Consider the following 14031-nt stretch of genomic DNA (forward strand, 5'->3'; position numbering starts at 1 on the left):
TGATTAGACTTAGTGTTACTTTTAAATAAAACCAACCCTGTTGTCCCCTCTGTGGTGGCTTAGAGAGTTCATAATGGTCACAAACTAATATTACAGATAAAAGATTTAAAATTTTGATCCAAGCTTTTTCTGTCCTCCCACACTTGAAAGGTATCTGATGGACACCAATTTCCCAATCCTAGCATTACTAGCTTACAAACCTTAGGGCTAATTAACTCCCTTCTCATTTACCTAATGTTCAATTTCCATCAGTTTCAGTATACACCAGTGTAAATACCATGACTATTTTGCATGAAGTTCAGTATTCTACAGATCCCAGTCCTGGGATTAAACCAGTAGCTCCCATCTTTTATGTGAACATCAGTGGTACCATGGAGGCCAAGGCAGTTTAATTTAGGTTAACCAGGATGTTTTCATTTGTAAGCGAACCCTCTTGCAACAGGTTTATTCAATTCTCTTAAAAATGGTGACACTCCTTTACTTTTCGCCTTTCGGAAGCAGCTGTTTACATAAATGGAATATTAGATTAAGTCTAAAAATGTGGGCCCTAGTCAACTTTCATTGTTTTTCTGCGTATGATCATGATAAAGGATCAGGATATCCTTCACATTTCCAAGGAAAATCCAATTTAAAAAGTTTGTCCTTGCCAAACTCCATAAAACAGCCACTTTAGAGTAAACCAGCAGAGCATTGCATCACCCCAATAAAGCTGTAGGTTTCATCACATGCATCAACAAATCTACATGGCTAGTTTCTGCACTCCTCTTTTCCAGAATTTATTTTACACCTATTGTACCAAACAGCATTTTAAACACGGACATATCAACTCCCTAATAAAGCAAAAACAAAGGCATTTCCCTTATTAGAAACAAGATACACCATCACTTAAAGTCTTCAAACATTATTGCACTTTAATTTTCATAATTTGACAATGCATTCAATGAAATAATCTGGAGACAACTAGTTTTAACAGACAAATTTAAAAACACCTTTAAGCGGACATGAATGTCCTAAATTGTTTATTAGGTAAGAATTTTACAAACATTACTTATATTAGCGGTAATAGTGGAGCTGGAGAGTATTGCGCCTTCTCCAAGCTGCACGGCGAGAACCACCAATAGTGTGGTGGGACTTGTGGCCCTTTCCAAGGCCGCGGCTCTTTCTGCCTGCAGATGTCAGCCCCCACATCTCCCTGTGCTTGTGGACTGGTTTGGTGATCCACTGGGTGACAGGGTTTCTTCTGATAGCTTTATGAAATGGATCAATGATGATAACCTCAAAAAATTTGTAAGTAGAATCTTCACCAACCCAGTAAGAATTCAGGACCCTTAGGGCCCCACAGTGACGTCCAGTTCACTCCTTGGCAACAGAATGAAGGCTTCGAGCAAACTAGAGCTGGTTGACACCATGATGGAGAGGCTTGCCGTAGGTGGCACCATTAGGAACCGGGCATTTGCGGGCACCACAGCACACACGAATCTGATATATGACATAACCTTGCTTGGCCTTGTAGCCCAGCCTGTGTACCTTGTCAGGCTGGGTGGGGCAGAGGGCCCTCTGCAGTGCAGAGAGCTGGCGGTACTGCCAGCAGTGCACCCTGAGCAGAAAGCAAATTATGTGGGACTGCTTCTTCCTCCTGGATGTACTAGCAAGTGCCCATCTCGGCTCACCTGATGGCTGCTGCCAGACGGAAAGGCCCACTTTATCCTTGTAATTTTATTTGCTCTGAATTCTTTCTTTTCTTTTTTTTTTTTGGCGGTACGTGTGCCTCTCACCGCTGTGGCCTCTCCCATTGCAGAGCACAGGCTCCAGACGTGCAGGCCCAGCGGCCATGGCTCATGGGTGCAGCCGCTCCGCAGCATGTGGGATCTTCCAGGACCGGGGCACGAACCCGTGTACCCTGCATCGGCAGGCGGACTCTCAACCACTGCGCCATCAGGGAAGCCCTGAATTCTTTCTTTTGATCAGCATTTGCATCATATCTTTTTTCATCTTTTACTTTTCATCTACCTATATCATATTTTAAATGATTTTCTTATAGTCTTTGTGGTGGGATCATGTTTTTTAAATCTGTTCTGACAGTCTCTGTCTTTTAATTGTATGTTTAGACCATTCCACTTAATGTAGTTATTGATATGCTTGGTTTAAACCTACCATTTTATTATTTCTTTTCTTTGTGTTATACCTCTGTTATTATTTCCTCTCTTTTCCACTTTCCTGCCTTTTGGGTTATTTGAACGTTTTTTAGTGCTCCATTTTAATTAATCTACTGTGTTTTTTTTTTGTTTTTTTTTTTTTTTTTTGCGGTATGTGGGCCTCTCACCGCTGTGGCCTCTCCCGCTGCGAGGCACAGGCTCCGGACGCGCAGGCTCAGCGGCCATGGCTCACGGGCCCAGCCGCTCCGCGGCACGTGGGATCCTCCCGGACCGGGGCACGAATCCGCGTCCCCTGCATCGGCAGGCGGACTCTCAACCACTGTGTCACCAGGGAAGCCCTACTGTGATTTTTGAGTTTATCTCTTTGCATATCTTTTGTGGTTACTCTAGGGATTATAATATACATATTAAGCCTTGCACAGTCTGCTTAGAATCAATACTTTACTACTTCAGGAGTCATGCAGAAACCTTACACCCTGTAGGTCCCTTTACCCTCTCCCCTTTATGTTATAGTTGTCTTATATATTACATCTACACATACTGAAAATCCCTTCACACATTCTTATTGTTTTTGCTATCAGCTGCCAAACATATTTTAAGTAATTCAAGAGAAGAACAGTCTGTTATATCTACCCAAATTTTACAATTTATATTGCTGTTCCTTCATTCCTAATGTGCTAAATTTCTTTCTGCTATAATTTCCCAACTGGCTGAAGAACTTCCTCTAGCAGTTCTTTTAGAGCAGATTGCTGGCTATAAATTGTCATCCCTGAAAGATATTTTTGCTGGATATAGAATTATGTGTTGACAGTTCTTTTTTCCCCACACTTCAAACATGTTGTGCCATTTCCTTATGACCTCCATGGTTTCTGATACAAGAAATCCACTGTAATTCGAATTGTTATACCCCTATAAGGTAATGTATTTTTCCTCTGGCTGCTTTCAAGATTTTTTTCTTTGTACTACGTTCAGCAGTTTGATTTGGATATGTCTGGAAACGGGTTTCTTTGGGTTTATTCTGTTTGGGGTTTTTCACTGCTCAGGCTATTCAAAGTCTCATAAATAGGCTCTGGATCCAGAAGAGATTGGAATAATAATGACAAAAAACTTCTTTTGAAAGTATCTTTGCTTTGTAGGGACCTGCACACAGTAGAAATAGAAATATTTTCTGTATATCCCAGACAGAATTTAACATTAGTAAATTATAGTTGTAACTCCTGCTCCCTTTCAGTGATGTGGAAGATTGTTGCAAATGGACTAGAATGGAGAGAATTGAGCTCCAGAGAGAATGAGTGAGTTTTGTAGTTTTACACACCTAGTAAGTTGCAGATCTATAAGTTAGTGTTCAAGTTCTGTTTACACTACTATAATATGTTCCTATGCACTTATAGAATTTGTCCCTCCTCCTAAACTGAAACTTTAGCTTAAGTTTATGGTGAGATGCTCGTTTGAAATGTCTACTTTTTAAAAAAAATCAGGGAAAGTCTCATATTTTAAATTCCTTCAGGGAGGCATTAAGTCTTGGTTTGAGCAGGGATTGGTACACTATAGCCTGCCCGCTAAATCTGTCCCACTACCTGTTTTCATGCAGCCTATAAGCTAGGAATGGATTTTTCTGTTTTTAAATGGTTGGAAAAATCAAAAGAAGAATAATATTTGATGACATGTGAAAATTGTATGAAATTAAAATTTCAGTGTAAGTGAAGTTTTTTTGATATTTATTTACTTATTTATTTGGCTGCGTTGGGTCTTAGTTGCGGCACACGGGCTCTTCACTGAGGCACGCGGGCTCTTCATTGCAGCGCACGGGCTCTAGACCACACGGGCTCAGTAGCTGTGGCACGGGGGCTTAGTTGCCCCACAGCATGTGGGATCTTAGTTCTGTGGCTAGGGATCGAACCTGAGTCCCATGCGTTGGAAGGCGGATTCTTAACCACTGGACCATCAGGGAAGCCCCTATAAGTGAAGTTTTATTGGAACACAGCCATGTCCATTTATTTACATAAATAAATGTCAGTGGTTTCTCTTATGCTGTAATGGCAGAGTTGAGTAGTTAAGACAGAGGCTGAATGGCCTGCAAAGCAAAAAATATATACTGTCTAGCCCTTTACAGAAAATGTTTGCTAACTCCTTGTTTAGAATAATGTCCAGTGAATTGAGTTAGGATGTCACTGATCTGAACTGTGTGAAAAGGGTAGCTAGAATTCAAACTTTGCTCTTTGAATAAGTGTCTTAGGTGTAAGAAAAGTAGAAGATAAGAATTATTAACTGTTTACAGTACTAGTCTATTGACATGTATTGAATGTTTTCAGTTCTGCAGCAATATTCTGTTCTTTTAAAATTAGCCCTTCAGGAAATCCTACTATTTGCAACAACATGGACAAACTGGGAGGGCATTATGCTCAGTGAAATAAGCCAGACAAAGACAAATACTGCATGGTATCACTTCTATGTGGAATCAAAAAAAAAAAAAAAAAAAAAAGGTCAAACTCATAGAAACAGAGAGTAGAATGGTGGTTGCTAGGGGCGAAGAGGCAGGAGAAATGGGGTGAGGTTGGTAAAAGGGTACAAACTTTAAGTTATAAGATGAATAAGTTCTGGGGATGTAATGTACAGCATGGTCACTATAGTTATCAATACTGCATTTTATACTTGAAAGTTGCTAAGAGAGTAGATCTTAAATGTTCTCACCACAAAAAGGAAAAAAGGTAACTGTGTAGTGATGGATGTGTAAACTTGGTGGGAATCCTTTCACAATGTATAGGTATATCAAATCAAATCATCACATTGTACACTTTAAATATATTATAATTTTATTTGTCAATTATACCTCAATAAAGCTGAGGGGAAAATTAAATAAATAAAGGGCAAAACATAAAATAAAATTTGTCTTTCAGATCAAGAGAAATTGATTAGAAGAAAAGCCAGGACTGTTTCTACCTGGTTGAAGAAGATTGTCAGTTGGAGGCACTTGAGGCCCAAGTGTGAGGGGCTTAGGGAGGTTTTCTTGGCTGGACGAGGTAAAGGTCATTATTTAAACTTTGTTTTCCTGCTTCTCTGTTGGGCTTTTTACAGGTCTAATTACCTAGTTGACTTTCTGTTCTTTTGTGAGTCTTTTTCTCTATGACTAGTGAGAGGAAATGGCTGATCACTTTTAAATGAAGAGGAAAGCCCAACTCAGACCAGGAACTGTTGCCCCTCACCCCTACCGCTATAGGTGGACCTTTCCTTTGGGCTTATTGACCTACCTTGCCTGCTGGCATCAGAAGTCCATTGAGATGTACATGGCCTGTTTCTCCTAACCTCTTCCCTCCATCTCAAGGACCAAATGAGCCACATCTGTACTATGCATGAATTTAAGGATTTTTTTTTTAGGCCCAAGTTAACTTCTGTTACGCATTGAAATTTAAGCTTCTCGAGTGGGTTGCCTATCATAGAGTTCCTGGCAACAACAAATTTTAAATGCACAATACACATTAATTTTTAGGGTAAAAATATTATTATCTTGGTTTGTAAACTTACCTTTTAGGTGACAGGAAAACAAATCTCTCTTTGTGCTATGCCTGCTTATGTATTTTCTATACATATGTGTTCTATAATTATATATTCTCTCTTGGATCTACTACTACTATGAAATATAGCTGTTCTGAATGTCCTGGGCCACACCATTCTGGCAGTGAAAGCAGGGTCTGGATAACAGTCCCTCAGACTTTTGCCAGCTCTATTATAGTTCTCCAGCTTCCAGGGAAGTCTTCAAACATACCCAATTTACCCTGGAGGTATCTGTTGTGTTTTCCTGAATAAGGTATTCTAGAGCTCCAAGTGTCATCTCCCTCCTCTCCCTTTGCTCTTAGCACCTTTGGTGACCTCTGGGGCAGGGTCCTTGCTGGGCTGCTAGTGCTTTCAGCCCCTTGAGGCTGCTCTCCTGTGTTTGCACAGCCCCCAGAGCTGCAAATACCACTGACATGCCTGACTCTGTCCATGTGGGTGGCTCACTCTTACACTTCCCAGTTAAGGGTACTGGTGTCTGTGCTATGGACCTTGACTTTGACTCTCTCATCCTCCTGCTGCAGCTGGATCTTCTGGGGTTGTGGGGGCTGCATGTCAGCTTGTTTAGGTTTCTGTGGAAAGCCCATCTCTTACTGGATTCTGAACCACGTCCTTGAAAACTGAGCTTTTAGATTAACCTGAGTAACACACTTCACACCATTTTCTGAATCATTCCTCTCTCATACCTTGGGGTATTGCCACTAGATCAGTTGATGAGCTACCATCTTCTCTTGGAACTCCCTTCTTTACTAGGGAATTCCTTGGTCCCTCAAGAACCTAGATTCCTGGTAAGATAGGCTGCTCCTAGGTACACCTGACAGGTGAGAATTCAACTGGTGTGTTAATCACCTTCTGCTCAAGTTAGGCCCCTCTGTGAGTTTATGTATATGTATTGATAATATATGCCCTATGGTGCATATCCTTGAGGAGACTTTAAAGCTGTGCAGCTGCTATAGGAAGCCCAGAGCTTAATTTCTGCCTTTACCTAAACTCTTGCATTCATCTGAGATGTTAGCATTAGTTTGGTCTTCTCCCTGCCCAAACATTCTGCCATGTACCACCTTGTGCCCACTTCAGGCCTAAGTGGTTGACCTAACTATCGAGTGTTGCTATTTCATAGAAGTTGACTCTCATTCTTCCCAAACCTTCATCTACTTTTGTATCCTATTCCAAGGATTGTTATCCTCCTTTTTCTAGTTTCTTGAGGCGGAGCTTTGATTACTGACTTGAGACTCTTCTTTCCTAATGTAAGTATTTAGTACTGTAAATTTCCCTCTCAGCACTGCTTTAAGCTGTGCCCCACATATTTTGATATGTTGTATGTATTTTCATTTTCATTCAGTTCAGTGTACTTTAAAATTTTCCCTTGAGATTTCCTCTTTGGCCCATGGCTTATTTAGAAGTATGTTATTTAGTTTCCAAGTGTTAATAGAGATTTTCCTGTTGTCTTTCTGCTGCTGATTTCTGCTTTGATACCATTGTGGTCAGAGAATGCACTCCATATGACTTCAATCTTACTAAATTTGTTTAAGCTTGTTTCATGGCCCAAGATACGGTCTGTCTTGGTATATTTTTTGTGGGTGCTTGAAAAAAATGTAATCTGCTGTTGTTGGATGCATTGTTCTACAGGTGTCAGTTAAATCGTATTGGTTGATTGTGTTTGTTGAGTTCTTCTATCAATATGTCCTTGCTGATTTTCTGTCTACTAGTTCTATCAATTGTTGAGAGAAGAATGTTGAAATCTCCAACTATGACTGTGGATTTATCTATTTCTCCTTTCAGATCAGTTAGTTTTTGTTTCACATATTTTGCAGCTCCATTTTTTTAGTGCATACATATTTAGGATTGCTATGTCTTGGTAGATTGATCCTTCTATCATTATTTAATGTTCTTCTCCATCTGGTGATTATCTTTTTATTGATATTAATATAGCCACACTGCTTTCTTTTGAGTAATATTTATATCTTATATCCTTCTCCATTTTTTTCCACTTTCAACCTTTCCTTATATTTGAAGTGAGTTGTGGCAGACAACATATAGATGGATCATGTTTTTTAACCCACTCTGCCAATCTCTCTCTGTCTTTTAATTGGTTTATTTAGACCATTTATATTTGCTGGTTATTCAGAGATCAATAAAATGTCTATCCATAGAATATGTTTTCTAGATTCATGTCTGGCTTCTTCATGAGTGACTCTTTAAATACATGATATAATGAAAAGCTCACTAGGTGAAGAGCCAGATGTCCTCGGGCATAGGCCTTCCTTTGCCATACAGCAGTTCTGTGACCTTGGACAAATGATACTACACAGTTCCATCTAAAAATGCTCACTGAGTTTCTGTTGAGCACCAAGTACTGGGTTACGTACTAGAAACACAAAGATAAGACATGACACACTCTTTGCCTTCCCAGAATTTAGAGTCCACTGGGAGACATGTACAAATGATCAGATAATTACAGGGGATGACTATTATGGTAGAGGTTAGTATGGGCATTTTACCCAGCTTGGTAGTGGAAGGGGGGTTAGGTAAGGCTTCCAAGAGAGGTGATGACTGTGCTGAATTTTTTTTTTTTTTTTTTTTTTTTTTTGCGGTACGCGGGCCTCTCACTGTTGTGGCCTCTCCCGCTGCGGAGCACAGGCTCCGGACGCGCAGGCTCAGCAACCATGGCTCATGGGCCCAGCCGCTCTGCGGCATGTGGGATCTTCCCGGACCGGGGCACAAACCCGTGTCCCCTGCATCGGCAGGCGGACTCTCAACCACTGCGCCACCAGGGAAGCCCCTGTGCTGAATTTTAAATGACCAATAGAGATTGACAAGGTAAAAGGGAGCAGAGGAAGAAAATTTAGAACATTTCTGAGTTTTTGTTTCCTTGTGTTCAAGGAGAGATTGGCAGTCCAATCAAAAAAAAATTCAGCCTCTCACCCCCAGAACACATATTTAATATTGTATAATCTAGATATCCTCAGGCCTTGGTATCCTATGGCTCTATTTATACCCAAATGTATGGTTCTTGGTTCTCTTGGCTCCTACTGGACTTTCAGGCTCCAGCAAAGTATTCGTGCTTAGGTCTATAAGTCATCATGGGGTATCTCACATGTCTTCATAAATCAATATCAATTAAAGTCACTCTTCTCCTGTGCAAAGTATTTATACACATATGCTTAGGGTAGGTGGTAGGGAAAGGCACAAATCATAGGCTTCAAAGGACTATTAAATTTATACTTTATTTGTCACATTTCTAATTCCTGTATTCATCCTAATGGTGTCTTCGTATATAAGTAAGTTTTATAGTATTTGTCTTTCTCTTCCTAAACCAGGTTCATATTTATTAGTAAGGATTAAATAAAATTTTCTAAAATAAATTTATTTATTTTTGGCTGTGTTGGGTCTTCGTGGCTGTGCGCGGGCTTTCTCTAGTTACAATGAGCGGGAGCTACTCTTTGTTGCAGTGCGCGGGCTTCTCATTGCGGTAGCTTCTCTTGTTGCGGAGCACGGGCTCTAGGCACGCGGGCTTCAGTAGTTGTGGCACACAGGCTCAGTAGTTGTAGCTCATGGGCTCTAGAGTACAGGCTCTGTAGTTGTGGCGCACGGGCTTAGTTGCTCCGTGGCATGTGGGATTTTCCCAGACCTGGAATCGAACCCGTGTCCCCTGCATTGGCAGGCGGATTCTTAACCACTGCACCACCAGGGAAGTCCCTAAATAAAATTTTTTTAAAGTCCTTTAACCAGCTTAATCATTCTTACTCCCTTTTTGAGAATCCCTTTTCCATTGTCTATAGTTTTTCTAATAATTGGCTGGATACACAGTGGTACAGAATACAGGAGCTACTGGGTAACCTCCTCATGGTGTTCACCAGTGGCCATGCCTTTTACAAGAGTATCTGGCTTGGGAAAACATGGAGAATAATAAAGAGTTGGAAAGCAAGACTTTAGAGTAGCAGGTAAAGGATTATGATTATTGACTCTGCAAAAGAAAAGATTGAAGGTACTCCTTCAGTACTTGGGGCATTTTAAACAAAATTTGGTAGCGGCCAGTTATAATATGAGTACTAAAAATAATATAAGGACTTTATTGCTATGATGGGTTTAGGAAAAGAAGGAAGTATTTCTAACAACTGTTGAGATGGATTCCAAGGGGATATAGTAGAATTTCCTAGTTGGGCCTGAGAGAAAAATTTCATAGTCTCCCTTTTAGGGCTTCAGGTAAATGTAGAGGGACTTAAGAGGCAGTGGGCAGGATTGGGAAGGGGGCATTCTTACATCATCACCCGGCCTTCCCTTGGAAGTAGCATGAACTAGTGGGAAGGTACGTTTTGGGAAATCAGTCTATGGGTTAAAATCTCAGCTCTCTAATCCCTCACTGAGGCTCTTTTGTATAAATGGATAATATCATGTGATAGGTATGATTACATGAATTAAAGTATGTGAAGCATCTACCACAGCAAAGGGTACCCTCATGAGTATAGTCCCCCATGCCGTTCTTTATAGTCTGTCCCTAGCTGGGCTCCCCAAACTCACCATTCATCAGTCTCTTATACCACTCTAGTCTACAGAGTGAATAGTCTAGTCTATTCAGAATTACTTAATTTTTGTCTGTTAGCTTGTTCATTTTATTTTGTTTTAAGCATGTTGTGCCCTTCCATACTATCATGTGTGTTATGCCCTTCACCTTGGAGAATTCACCTTCGTCCAGGGCTGGCCTTCCACTTGGTGGACTCCGAACCCCAATAAGGATGGACCCCTACTTAGGGATTGACTTAAGGTCACCTAGCTCTTGAGATCTGACCTGCATAAACCAAGATGGCAATTTATTGATATATAGTGGAAATTCAACTGATTACATTTTCGTATGTAGTCACCTCACACCAGATTGCAAGAGCCAATTGTGCACATCACTGTCAAATTCCATGGCAAGTGACATCATCTCAATAGCTTGAAATTGACCATGGTGAGAGTATCTACATTTCAGAAAACAGTAAACTACAAATCAGAACTTTCCCCCACCTTGTAGAGCCTGTTGTTAAACATTTATCAGCATACCACTGATACTATCTCTCTGTCTCTTTGGGTGAGTTGTGTGGGAAGCCAAGCCATCTTCATAAGACTACTACATCATAAATGTGGACTTGGACCTGGGACTTTAGTGATGTGATTCTCATATTTGATGTTATCAGCATGAGACCTCTTCTCAGTCCTTTTCTGGAACTGTGGTGTTTCTGTTTTTCAGCCCAGAGGGGTGGATACTTGGACATGAGCTCCAACTTCTCTGGGCCATGCTTAGATGGTAACTTCTGACTGTGTGACGTTCCTTTTTTCAATCCTTTGGACTGATCCAACTTTTATTCTCATAGTCTTTTTCCATCCTAAGTAGAATATAAAATATAATTGTTTGTTTTTACTAAATTGTAGTCATATTTCAATCCTGCTTCCCTGAAATGAAGTCAAACTCACTTTTTTTTGCATCCATGCCACTCCCAAATTAATTTGTTGGGAATTTTAGGTGTTGATGAGCTTTTGGTCCCCTGTATAGGCAGTATGAGGGTTTGCCCCCATAAGTGTTCAGTCACATCCAAATGTGGGTTTCACTAGTCATTTCTCAGAGTAAGCACCTGCATTTTGCAGTTCTGAGTTCTTGAGAGGTCCCATACTGAGAGATCCCATGTTGTTTGGTTGGTCCACATCCTGATAATGTGTCACTTCCAACATGGAGTCTCCACACCCTCTCTGGATAGATTTAGTCACTATCCTTCCATGCTCCTAGGAAATTTGGAGCCTTCCCTTTTTCTGTTACAAAACCTATCACCCTGGGTTCTGGTAATTTGTTTTTCCTCTCCTTATCACTCCACCAGAGCCCTGAGCTCGAAATTACAGGCCTTGCAGTTTTCTGTCCCTGTATCTGCAGTATTGAGCATGGTGTCAGGCCTGTAGTATCTTGCACATAAATTTGGAGTGTGGGTAAATTAATGAATAACATTCTGTGGAATTAAAGGGAATGTGAAAGTTAAGTTAGCCTGTGGCAGTTTTTAATATTAAGCTCCGTAAGTCCAAATTTTACACTGTGAGTTAAGAATCAATTCCTGGACAGCCTTTTTGCCTCCTTTATAATATTTTTCAACTCCAGTAATTGCTAAAGTATGTGAAAGTGCCTTTGGGAAGATTCCCTATACAGGAAGGAGCACGTAAAGGAATGTCACTCTTGGGTCTACAGCTTTGTCCTGGAATTATGTGGGCAAATGAACTAATCCTACTATTTAAAGGATGGTTTCCCCTCTGTAGATAGACAGGGGCTGGCTTCTTTGATGCTGATTCATGAAATTCTGCCTGTTTAAAGTATGCCTGTGTTCTCCCTGCAGTTATTTTGTGGGCTCACTTTACTCACCGCAATTTTGACTTTATGTGTTCCTAGTCACTGCCAATGAAGATTCAGGTTATTGATAGTTAGGCAGACAGGAATTCAGAAAAAGAGAAGTGTATATGCTAAAGAAGGATAAAGGGGGCAAAGGGGGTGGTGTTGGTAGTGAGCAAAGAGAGAAAACCTTAATTATACGTACATATAGCATAAGGGACAGTCTAAAATATAGGTGGAAGTAGAATGTACCTGAAGAAAAAGTGAACAGGTCATAAGTGCACAACTCTATTAATAATCTCAAAGTGAACACATCCATTTAACCAGTGCCCAGCTCAAGAAAAAGAACATCACCAGCACCTCAGAGGCCCCCTTCCTGTTTCCTGGCAATGACTTACTTACCCCTTCCCTCTACCCTAGAGGTTAGGTTACCAAGTTACTGCTATCCTGAATTCCATCACTATAGATTAATGCTGTTTTTTCACTTTGCATAGATGGAGAATATATATATCATACAGTTTTTAAAAATCTGTTATACTGTGATGAGCATGTCTCATCTGAACATTCTCACACATGTCTTTTGAGGAACAAATGTGTGCATTTCTGTTGGATATATAACTAAGAGTGAGGTAATAGCGTACGCATATGTTAAGCTTTAGTAGAGGTTGTCAAACAGCTTTCCAAAGCGTTTATACTAATTTACGTTCTTGCCAGCAGTATACAGAAGGTACCATTTGTTCACATCTTTGACATCACTTGTATTGTTAATATTTTGAATTGTAGCCATTCTAATGGATAGTAGTGGTATCTCATTGTGGCTTTATTTCGTTTTTAATTGAGATATAATTTGCATACAATAAAATGCAAAGATTTTGAGAGTACAGTTTGAGTCTTTTTAGAAAAATTAATAAATTTATTTATTTATTTATGGCAGTGTTGGGTCTTTGTTGCTGCAAGCGTAGTTGCAGTGAGCGGGGGCTACTCTTCGTTGCGGTGTGTGGGCTTCTCATTGTGGTGGCTTCTCTTGTTGCGGAGCACAGATTCTAGGTGCACGGGCTCAGTAGTTGTGGCTCGCAGGCTCTAGAGCTCAGGCTCAGTAGTTGTGGCTCACGGGCTTAGTTGCTCGGCGGCATGTGGGAGTCTTTGCGGACCAGGGATCAAACCCGTGTCCCCTGCATTGGCAGGAGGATTCTTAACCACTGCGCCACCAGGGAAGTCCTACAGTTTGAGTCTTGACAAATGTATATACCCATGTAACTCACACCCCAGCAAGATATAGATGATTTTCTGTCACCCCATAAAGTACCTTTTCATTTGATCCTCTCCAACCAGAGGCAACCATGATTCCAATTTCTGTCACCATAGATTAGTTTTGCCTGCTATTGAACTTTATGTAAATAAAATCATACAGTGTGTAAGCTCGTGTTTGGCTTGTTTTTGGCTTATTTTGTTCAACATAATGTTTTTGAGATTTCATCCATGATGTTGTATGTATCAGTCGTATATCCTGTTTCATTGCTGAGTATTTCATTGTATGAATGTACCAAAATTTGTTTATTTGTTCTCCTGTTGATGGACATTTTGGGTTTTTTTTTTTGAAGTCTTACTGTGGTTTTTAATTTTTACTTCCCTGATGCCTAATACTATGGAACATCTTTTCATAATTTATTGCCATTTGATATTCTCTTGTGAAGAGCCTGTTCAAGACTGTCGCCATTTTTCTTTTGAGTTGTTTGTCTTATTAATTTATTGGAGTTCATTATGTAGCCTGGATATGAGTCCATTCTAGTCTGAGAGAGTCTTTTCACTCTCTTAAGAGTATCCTTGTTACACATTTATACAGGAATGTTCATAGCAGCTTTATTTGCAATAACCAAAAACTGGAAACAACCCAAATGTCCTTCAGTAGGTGAATGGTTAAACAAACTGTGGTACATCCATATAATGGAATAAAAGGAATGAACATGGAACAACTTG

The 14031-nt window shown here is 40.3% G+C and overlaps 1 protein-coding gene and 1 pseudogene across 4 annotated transcripts in view; one reads left to right on the plus strand and one right to left on the minus strand.

The window, feature by feature from the left end:
* Positions 1 to 14031, plus strand: part of JADE3 (jade family PHD finger 3) — a 151343-nt gene that overhangs the window by 32193 nt on the left and 105119 nt on the right. The window lies entirely within an intron of this gene.
* Positions 1009 to 6292, minus strand: LOC113611886 (60S ribosomal protein L15-like; annotated as a pseudogene).

Source organism: Aethalodelphis obliquidens, unplaced genomic scaffold (assembly GCF_003676395.1).
Source record: "Aethalodelphis obliquidens isolate GAN/ISIS:26980383/991018 unplaced genomic scaffold, ASM367639v1 scaffold71, whole genome shotgun sequence".
Classification (NCBI taxonomy): domain Eukaryota; kingdom Metazoa; phylum Chordata; class Mammalia; order Artiodactyla; family Delphinidae; genus Aethalodelphis; species Aethalodelphis obliquidens.